Source organism: Mastomys coucha, unplaced genomic scaffold (genome assembly GCF_008632895.1).
Source record: "Mastomys coucha isolate ucsf_1 unplaced genomic scaffold, UCSF_Mcou_1 pScaffold6, whole genome shotgun sequence".
NCBI lineage: Eukaryota > Metazoa > Chordata > Mammalia > Rodentia > Muridae > Mastomys > Mastomys coucha.
In genome coordinates this window covers 92,000,005-92,010,634 of record NW_022196912.1, presented here as the reverse complement: position 1 = coordinate 92,010,634, position 10,630 = coordinate 92,000,005, and positions in this window count along the sequence as shown.

The window sequence follows — 10,630 nt, the reverse complement described above, 5'->3', positions numbered from 1 at the left end:
TCACATCTCACCCCTAGAGAGGACACCCGAGTGCTCTAAGCACCCGAGTGTCTTCACCGCCTTGCGAGCCCCCAACGCCCCTTGAACTCCCAACAAGGTCAAGTGCACGATGAGTTCAGAACGGGGCTGATTACATGGGGGCGTTGATCCACAGAAGGAATTCATAAAGTGGGGCCTCCCACTCCATCATACAAACTGGCAGTCGGCAAGGAGGATAAGCGCGTTGATGAGATCCCGTGTACTGAGTCTGATCAGAAGCAGCATCTCGCAGCTCCCATGAGTAGGTCATTTCCAAGAGCTCTTCATGGTCTGAAGACCTCTACTAGATTCCTGAGCCAAAGCAGCAGAGTTGTAGTGACAAGCACACACTGACATCAGAGAAACATGGGCTCTTGGTTGGACTGCTTCTGTGCCTACTAAGTGATAACGGGGAAAATTTGTTTTCTTTTGTTGGCTTTGCTGTTGTTTGCTGTTTATGTCATGGTCTCACATAGCCCAGACTAGTCTTGAACTTGCTATGTACTCTGAACGGATCCTTCTGCCTCTTCCTCCTAAATGCTGAGATTAGAGGCAGGCGTGGCCACACCTGGCCTTAACAGTCACCGATTTGTTCATTTTAGACAGACGTGATATACCTCAGACCACTTTCAAAGTCAGTGTAGCTCAGTACGACCCTGAACCTCTGATTCTTTTGCCTCTACCTCTTGACTTCTGGGATTACAGTCATTTATTATTATTAAGCAACTTACTGAGCTTGGAGGTGGCCCAGCCATTAAGAGCTCCTCCTGCCCCTGCAGAGGCCCTGACTTCAGTCTCCAGCACCCACATCCACATTGGGTAGCTCAAAACCACCTGTAACTCCAACTTCAGAGTTCCTGACACCCTCTTCTGGACTCCAAGGGCACTTGCACTCACACATGCACCACACACCACAGAAACAACCCCCCCCATACACACACTTTTAGTTTCTTTTTTGTACAAAAGGGATTGTATTAGATTGGAGAGATAGCTCAGTCAGTGGTTAAAAGCACTTGTTGCTCTTGAAGAGAATCTAGCTTCAATTTCCAGTACCCACATGGCAGCTCATATCTAATTGTATCTCCAGTTCCAGGGGATCTGAAGCCCTCTTCTAACTTCTTCAGGTATCAGGCATACACATGCTGTACAGGCATTCATGCAAGCACAACACTCATACACATAAATGATAAATACATCTTAAACCTTTTTTTAAAGAAATAGCTTCTTTAAAAAAAAAAAAAAGAAAGAAGTACACTGGGAGTACAGCTCAGTGGTAGAGTACCTATCTAGTATGTGCAAAGCCCTAGGTTCAAACCCCAGCATTACACATAAAAGAAGTGTAGCATTCTGGGACAGATGGCTCAGTGGGTAGAAGAGCTTGCTGCACAGGCCTAACAACCTGAGGTCCCTCCTTGGAACCCATCATGAAAGGAGATAACCCTAAAGGTTATTTTTGGACTGCTAGTGTGCACCATAGTATGAAAACATGGTAAATACAGATATAGAACTACTGCTTAACTGGATAAACTGTGAATTCTTGTGTGTGTGGGTGGGGTATGTGGGATGTGTAGTATATGGAATGTGTGGTGTGTGGGTGTGTGGTGTGTATGTGCGGTGTATGGGATGTGGGGATGGTATGGGGGGTGTATGTGTGGTGTATACGTGTGGTATGTATGTGTGGTGTGTAGTATGTGTGTATATATGTGTGGTGTGTGGGATGTGTGTGTGTGTGGTATGTGGTGTGTGTGGTGTGTGTGGTGTGGGATGTTTGTGTGTATGTGGTGTGCGTGTGGTGTATATGTGTGGTGTGGTGTATATGTGTGGTGTGGTGTGTGTGTCTGTGTGTGTGTATGTGTGGTATATGTATGGTGTGTGTGTGTGTGTGTGTGTGTGTGTGTGTGTGTGTGGTGTATGTATGGTATGGGTGTGTATGTGTGTGTGTGTGTGTGGTGTGTGTGTAAAGTACATTCTACTGTATAACAGTACAGTAAATGCATAGACCACATTATTAACTTCCATATAGTACATAATTACATATGCTATCATGCACTGGCAGTCCAGTCAGCTTGTTTACACCAGCACAGTCATAGCATATGAAAGACACATTGTACCACAGCACTGCCACAGCTGGGTCACCATTTGGTGATGGCATTTTCCAGCTCCATTCTAATCTCAGGGGGCATACACAGTCCATCCCGCTGCTGAAATGCCACTTCGTGGGACACGACTGCTTCCATTCTGCTTAAGTGAGGCACTGAGGAGGCTAGGCCTGCTCTTGACTTCTTTCTCCCTTTTTGTTCTCATTCTCCTGAATGTCTGCTTTGGGGTATATTGTTATTGTTGTTGTTGTTGCTGCTGCTGCTGTTGTTGTCATTGTCATTTTTGCTGGGTTTTTTTTTTTTTTTGGTAGAATTTGTTGGGGAAGTTATTTATTTAGTTATTTAGTTATCTATCTTTGAGACAAAGTCCCACTAGGTATCGTTCACTGGCTTAGAAGTTGCTATGTAGACAAGGGTGGCCTCAAATTCACAGAGATTCACCTGCTTCCTGAATGTTGAGAATAAAGAGGCGTGCTACCACCCTTGGCCTTGGTTTCCTTTCTTCTTTTAAGATTTATTTTTATTTTTAATTGTGTATTCAGTTGTGTTTCTCTGTGTAGACACTAACATATGAGGGCAGTGACATTAGACAAGGAGGCCAGAGGGCCCTGGATTCCCTGGGGCTAGAGTTACAGCTCATTTCCAGTCACCCCCACATGGATGCTGAGAATGGAAGTTGCAAGAGTGCTGTGTGCTCTTAATTTAAGCCATCACGTTGAATAACACCAAGGAAATTGAAAAAGGGTCGTGATGCTGCCCACAGTCCTCTAATCTCTGCTACCTGGGAGACTCAGGCAGAGCCTCACGACTTCAAGGCCTGCCTGGATTACAGAGTTCATGCAAGGAGAGCCCGGTCAATTCAGTGGGAGCTTGTTTCAAAATGAAAAATGAAAAAAAAAAAAGGCTGAGGATATAGCTCAACAGCCCAGCATTTGCCTAGTATTGTAGAGGCCCTGGGTTCAGGCTCTCGTACAGAAAAGGAAGTGTGGTGAGAAAGGAAGACTGATAAATTAGTTAATGAAAGGTTCAGTAGTGTGAGTGTAAATTGCAAAAGGCCTCTCAGAGCCACCTTCCTTCCAAATTCCTTAGAAAACCCCAGTACCCCAGGGCATGTTCCTCCGGAAATAAGAACGTCTTGGGAGGCAAAGGGTGTGGTGCTCCATGTGCTCCGTGTGCTCCGTGCCCTGGGTTCAACCCACGGCAGCAGGAAAGAAGCAGACAAACAAGCAAAGACTGACATTGGGGATTTACGTCTATAACCTCAGAGTTTGGGAGGAGCAAACAAGAGGCGCAGGAATTCCAGGTTAGCCTGGGCTATGTGGTGATTTTGAGGCAGGCACAGGCTACATGAGACTCTGCCTGAAACACAAACATACCAGCACTTGGGATTTGAAGGTAAAAATGTCCTTGCTGTAGTAAGCAAGGTGCTGGGCCTTGTCTACCAGCTCTCGGCAGTGATTTCTATTTTGTCTTTTGGGGACAGACCATCAGAAGGAAACACTGAATGACTTTTTTTTTTTTCTCTAGTGATGGAAATTGAACCTAGGGTCTCAACCAGGCTAAGTAAGCACTCTGTGATTAAGCTGTATTCTCCGCACTGATTTTTTTTTTCTTTTCTTTTTAAGTAAAACTTGTTAAGTCAATGAGATGGCTCCAGGTCAAACAAAGCACCTGTTACACAAACCTGACGACTTGGATTGCATCCCTGAAATCCAGGCTGGAAGGAGAGAAGCTATTCCCAAGCATTGTCCTCTGACCTCCACGTTAGCTCCATGGGGCATGTGTGACCACACTCACACACATGTATCTATCACACACAGTGCCCATCTCTCTCGCTCTCTCGCGCTCTCTCTCTCTCTCTCTCTCTCTCTCTCTCAAGGTCATTGTTTAAAATAAATAAAAGCTGTTGGAGAGCCATGGTGGCTCACAACTATAATTCCAATGCGTGGCTGAAGTAGGAGGATTGCCACAAGTTTGAGGCCAGCCTCCACTACAGAGTGAAATTCTATTTAAAAAACAACAACAAAAAAATTATTGTTCATTCAACTTCAAATGTATCCACTAAGGATTTGTGATGTTTATTTTTTTTTCTAATTCTGGTTTGAACAGTATTTGAATATTTGACCATGATGGTCCCATGATGGGACAGGACATTGGGTGTCCTGTTCTATTATGTTAAAATGTTATGCCAGGCGATGGTGGCGCACGCCTTTAATCCCAGCACTTGGGAGGCAGAGGCAGGTGGATTTCTGAGTTCAAGGCCAGCCTAGTCTACAGATTGAGTTCTAGGACAGCCAGGGTTACAGGTTTTGAGAGAAACCCTGTCTCAAAAAAAAAAAAAAAAAAAAAAAAAAAAAAAAAAAAAAAAAAGAAAAGAAAAAAAAAACCCAAACAAATAAATAAATAAAATGTTACATACATACATACATTTACATTATATAAAATTTTGTCTATTACTAGCAGTTGCCAGAATGATTGTTGGAACAGCTCCTATCAACAAACTTCCAGTTTGTATTGAGTTAAGAAATTCATCCTGGGGCTGGAGAGTTGGCTCACCAGCTAAGAGCACTGACTGCTCTTCTGAAGGTCCTGAGTTCAAATCCCAGCAACCACCTGGTGGCTCACAACCATCCGTAATGGGATCTGATGTCCTCTTCTGATGTGTCTGAAGATAGCTACAGTATAATTACATATAATAAATAAATAAATAAATAAATAAATAAATAAATAAATAAATCTTTAAAAGAAAAAGAAAAGAAATTCATCCCGGTGTTAACAGACAAAACATCTTCAGCTCATTTTGAACTTTGGGTTTCAGACAAAGGAGTCAAATTAAATAAAGGACTTCAAGTAAGATGTCGGTTAAACACAGATGAGTCCTTGACACCAACGACCCTCTCACCATGACCTCTGAGTTGTCAGGATTGTTGAAACAACATTTACCAATATCTCAGAGCCAAGCATACTGTGAGTAGGGCCTCAACAAATACTTTCATTATCCTCCATCATCCCTGGTTGTTAAAGTAGAGAAACTCTTGTCAGGCCCATCTCCCAACAAGCTTCACAACTGACTTCCGAGTTCTTCAGAGTGGATGTTAGAATTTATTCCCGTGGCCTACACTTCATACAATGCTCTCCAGATTCACCTACGTTCCTGAATTTTTCTGTTTTTTTCTTTACAACTGAATACAATTCCTTTGTACCTGTATAGCACATTTTCATTTTTCACTTATCTGTTGATAGGCATCTTAGGCCAGCCCCTTTCCTTGCCATTGTAAATAGTGCAGCAATAAACGTGGACTTTAGGATGCAAAGCCCTTTGACTGGACATCCTGGTAGAGCTGAGTCACATGGAAGTTCTACGTTTAACTTTTTGAGAAACTTCCTTATTGATTTCCATAATGGCTGTACTCGTTGACACTGCCACTATAAGGGCTCTTCTTTCTCCATATCCTCACCAGCATTTGTTGCTAGTGTTTTACAAAGTTTCATTAAATTTTTTTCTACTGTACTGAGGATTGAACTTGGGCTTCATATTTACTAGGTACAGGCTACAAGCCAAGCCCCCAGCTCCTGCAGGAGAGACCTCAGTGGTCTCTATTTGAGTGTGCTAGCAGCTTGCTGTAGAGACCCTGGTGGTCACATTTACTCCCCTAAAACAAAGAGAAAGCAAGCTCCACTGACACAGGGAGGAATGGGCTGCGACTTGAAACACTCGCTGCTTAGGAAAGATAGCTGACTCGTGGAGACAGGGGGTGGGGGCTGTCTTTTAATAGCTCTACTGTTTTGGCAAGAATGATGCTGCACGCTTTAAAAAAAATTGGAAGAAGAAAAAGTCATTGGAATTTTCCACTTTTTAAGGATATATGTTTTTGTTAAAATGTTATATACTTCTCTACATATTTATATTCATATAGATACATTGGATGTTATTACTATTAATTAATTAATTAAGAGAAGGAGCCTTGTGTAGTTCAGGCTCTCAAGCCTACTATTATAGCCCAGGTTAGCCTTGGACTCTTATTTGTTTATTTATTTATTTATTTATTTATTTATTTATTTAGAGTTCTGTGATATGTGTATGCACTGGCATATATGTGCATGTGTGCAAGTGTTAAGAACAGAAACTGACACTGAGCAGTCTCTTTCCTTATCTTTGTCATTGTTGTCTTCCTCTTCCTCCTTTTTCTCCTCCTTTTCCTCCTCCTCTTCTTCTTCCTCCCCTTCCTCCTCCTCCTCTTCCTCCTCCTTTTCCTCCTCCTCCTCTTCCTCCCCCTCCTCTTCTTCCTCCTCCTCCTTTTCCTCTTCCTCCTCTTCCTCCCCCTCCTCCTCCTCTTCCTCCCCCTCCTCCTCCTCTTCCTCCCCCTCCTCCTCTTCTTCCTCCTCCTCCTCCTCCTCCTTTTCCTCCTCTTCCTCCTCCTCCTTTTCCTCCTCTTCCTTCTCCTCCTCGTCATCTTCCTCCTCTTCCTCCTCCTCCTCTTCTTGAGGCAGGGTCTCTCACTGAATCCTGGAATTTGCCTTTTTGGCTAGACTGGCTGGTCAGTGAGCCAGAGATCTGCCCCACCCCCATTGCTGAGGCTATAGATGTATGTAGCTGTGTCGAATTTTTTCATGGGTCCTGGGGGATCAGAAATAAGGTCCCCATGCTTGTGACAGGAGTATTTTACCCACTGAAACATCCCCTGTCTTAGGGCCTTGAACTCCTTCTTGATCTTCCTGCCTAAGCTTCCTAATTGCTGGAGGTCATACAAATGTTACACTCTGTCTTGCTGAGATTCAGTCTTGATGTTGTTTTATAAAAAATAAAGAGGAGAGAGGGAATATGTTTGGTGGATGTGCAGTCAGGTATGGAGGTAGGGGGTGCCTCTGAGGGCCCATGCTGAGGCATCCCTTCCCCCTGAGGGACCAGCCACATGACGGTATAGTATAGACTAGAGTTTAATCAGGGCATGGGGAGGGGAGTTGAGAGAGTGAAGACAGAGAAAGGCACAGAGAGAGAGAGCAGAGGAGTATAGGCTGGCCATGAGCACATGGAGAGATGAGGGGAGAGTAATGGAGGGAGAGGGGGTATCAGAGGCAAAAGGACAAAGCAAGAGCAAGAAAGCAAGAGAGAGAGGAGGGGGCAAGGAGCCCCTTTTTTGGTGAGTCAGGCTTACCTGGCTGTTGCCACGTAACTTTGGGCAGAGCCTAGACTAAATGCTAACACTCGGACACCATTGGAGAGCTAGTCAACAAAGTCTCAGGCAGAGGATTCCACCAGATAAAAGATGGAAAAAAAGGTAAGAGTCTAGCCAGAGGCATAGATATCTCAGTGGGTACAGGCTCCTGCTGTTAAGTCTGGTCTGAATCCAAGCTCAGGGGTGTGTGTGTGTGAGAGAGTGTGTGTGTGAGAGAGAGTGTGAGTGTGTATGTCTGTGTGTGTGTATGATGCAACAAATAAAGGAGAGATTTTTTTTAAAAAGAGGATTCAAGGGTCAACGTCCACAAAAGTTACACAGGGCCTAGGCAGGAAAAACCAGAGACACAGAGAAAGTAGGAGGGAAAAAAAAAATATATATATATATATATATATATGAATTCCTTAATAAAAGGGGAACTCACATCCAGGTACAATGGTTCACACCTGCATTCCCAGCACGTGGGAAGCCGAGGCAGGAAGACCACAAATCAATGACGGCCTACGCTGGACTCCCCAGCACCGCACACAAACATAAGAATCGGCGAAACAGAACAGAAGGTCAACAAGTAAGATAAAGATTTGGATTTAACAGTAAATGTGTAGCACAGGATCTAAAGGAGAGTGGTTTTAGTTGAGCGGAAAGATGGAACTGATCTCTGGAAGAATCAGAAACTGCGGCACTGACAGCTCCCACCTGCCCCAGCCAATGCTTCTTATCAATTCTAAGGCAGATGTGATTTCCTGGGTCTGGCTGCAGCTGCATTTCTCTGAGGCCTCCCAGAAGAAGGTTTACTTGAACCAGCACAAATTAGGTAAGACTGGCAAATACAATCTTGAAAGGCTCAAGGGCTTGAACATTTTTAAAGCTTTTCCAAAGACTCACCTGTGGAAATGTTAGATTGTTAGTCATCTCAGAAAAACAATAAGAAGAGACTATAAAAGACATTGCTGCCCCTTGTGCACAGTTCTCTCAGCAAACGTCTTGTTCATGAAAATCTCCATTTGGGTCACTCAACTCCATTTCCTTATAGGACAGAAGAGGACCATACTTTTTTTTTTTTTTAATTCTGCCTCCATCTTCACAGATTACAGGCAGGTGCCACCATGTCTAGCCTTTTACTTTTTTTTTTTTTTTCTAGAGACAGGGTTTCTCTGTGTAGCCCTTGCTGTCCTGGAACTCACTCTGTAGACCAGGTTGGCCTCAAACTCAGAAATCCAACTTCCTCTGCCTCCCAAGTGCCGAGATAAAGGCGTGCGCCACCACTGCCGGCGAGCCTTTTACTTTTAATTTATATTATTATTACTATTTTGCACTGCTAGAAGTCAAACCTAAGTCCTTATGCATATGAGCCAAATAAATTTAAATTTATGCCCATTCTGGTATTATTATTGCTATTATTATTATTATTATTATTATTATTATTAACTTTCATTTTAACTCTATTAGATCTAAGAATATGTTCTCCGAGATCACATCTGTCAAAACTTACTGAGATTCGTTTTATGGCTCAGAACTCGATCAGTTCTTATAAATGTTCCATGAGCGCTTCAAATAACATTCAATTTCTGGGTAGGTTTTTTTTTTTTTCCTTTCTTTCTTTTTCCTATTAGATCAGAGGTACTGGCCAGACTGACAGATCTGAATAGTCTGTCAATTACTATGAAAAATCTGGAATTGGGCGGCACACACCAGTAATCCTGAGCCTTGGCTGAGGCAGGAAAATTATTGAGGGTTGGAGGGTTTATACTGAGTTCTAGACGCTGAGACCCAGTGTTCACTGCCCCCTCTCTCAAAAAAAAAAAAAAAAAGTCTTATCAAGAAGAGATGTGATAAGAACTGTGGCCTCTCCTCCTGGAAAGCCTTTATTCCATTTGTCCAGATGGCCTTCCAACATGTGGAGACTGTGGTGAGCAGAACCTGGTCTGGTCTTTGTAGGTCTAGCCCTTGTCCTGGCAGCCTCACCCCCTCCCCACCCCTGAAATCTGGTACTCCCCTCTAAATTCATATTGCTTGCTGCTGTACTATCTGCTTGACATGTCTGCCTTCCCTACAGTGTTTTTATAATTTACTCCTTAGTTAGATTTTAGCCATGTGAGTGAAGATTATCTTTAATGTTTAGTTGATCTAGTGATTGATTTAATGTGTAATGTATCTTTGATGTATAATCATTAACATATGATAAAACCCACTCTTTCAAAGTCTTTAATTCAGTGAAAGCTTGTCCTTATCTTGGCATCCTCTAGGTTGCACATACAAATTACCCGAAGACCATTAAACACTGTCTTTCGTTGGTTCTACTCCCCTCCCAAAGGTTTTGACTTAATTGAGCAAGGGCATGGAGCAGGCATGAAAAAAAAAAAATATATATATATACACACACATACACACACACATATACATATACATATATATATATACATATATATGTATATGTATATAAACTTTTTTTTCGAGACAAGGTTTCTCTTTGTAGCCCTGGCTGTCCTGGAACTCACTCTGTAGACCAGGCTGGCCTCAAACTCAGAAATCTGCCTGCCTCTGCCTCCCAAGTGCTGGGATTAAAGGCATGTGCTACCACTGCCTGACTGAGATAATTTTTAAAGTCCCGAAATAAACTAATTTGCAACTAAGGATGTCTGATAACACTCTGCACACTGCAGGTAGATATATAAGGAGGGTTTGCTGTGATCATCCATTGTCTCTACTTCTGGTATCCAGCTAACTCTGTCTTTGTCTATCTTACAGTCCCTGAGTCCTTAGAGTCAGTGTCTGCTTACGACTGTGTTCTCAACGCTAGGCTTGGCCACACAGTCATTTTAAGACCAGCCTGGACTAGGTGTCACAAAGATTGTATTACACCACCAAGTTTCTGCACTCAATAGTCAGGGATTAAATGATTTTTTACACAAAAACCAGTAAGTCATAAATCAAACTCAAGCCCATACTCATTTTGAAGACCAGTTGTAAAACAATAGTTTGTTAATTTCTCAGATGACGGAAGTGCCATTATATTACTGGGGTTTTTTGTTTGTTTGTTGTTTCATTGAGGATCTGGTGCACACTGAAAATGGTGACAGGGTAGTCCGGTTTTGGCTTCCACAGCTGTGAGGTCTTTGAGACGACACATCATGCCATACATTAGATACTTAGTTAAATGCTGGTGGGGTCAATGTAGTTACACTTCATATGTATACAACTTCATACCTCGTTGTATAAGTATGACCGTAACTGGACAGGGAGCTGCACAATTTTCCCGTTTTGATTCTTTTTGCAGTTAATTAAGGTTCTCTAAACTGAGGCTAACCTGCTCCGGCTACACAAACAGAGGTAGGT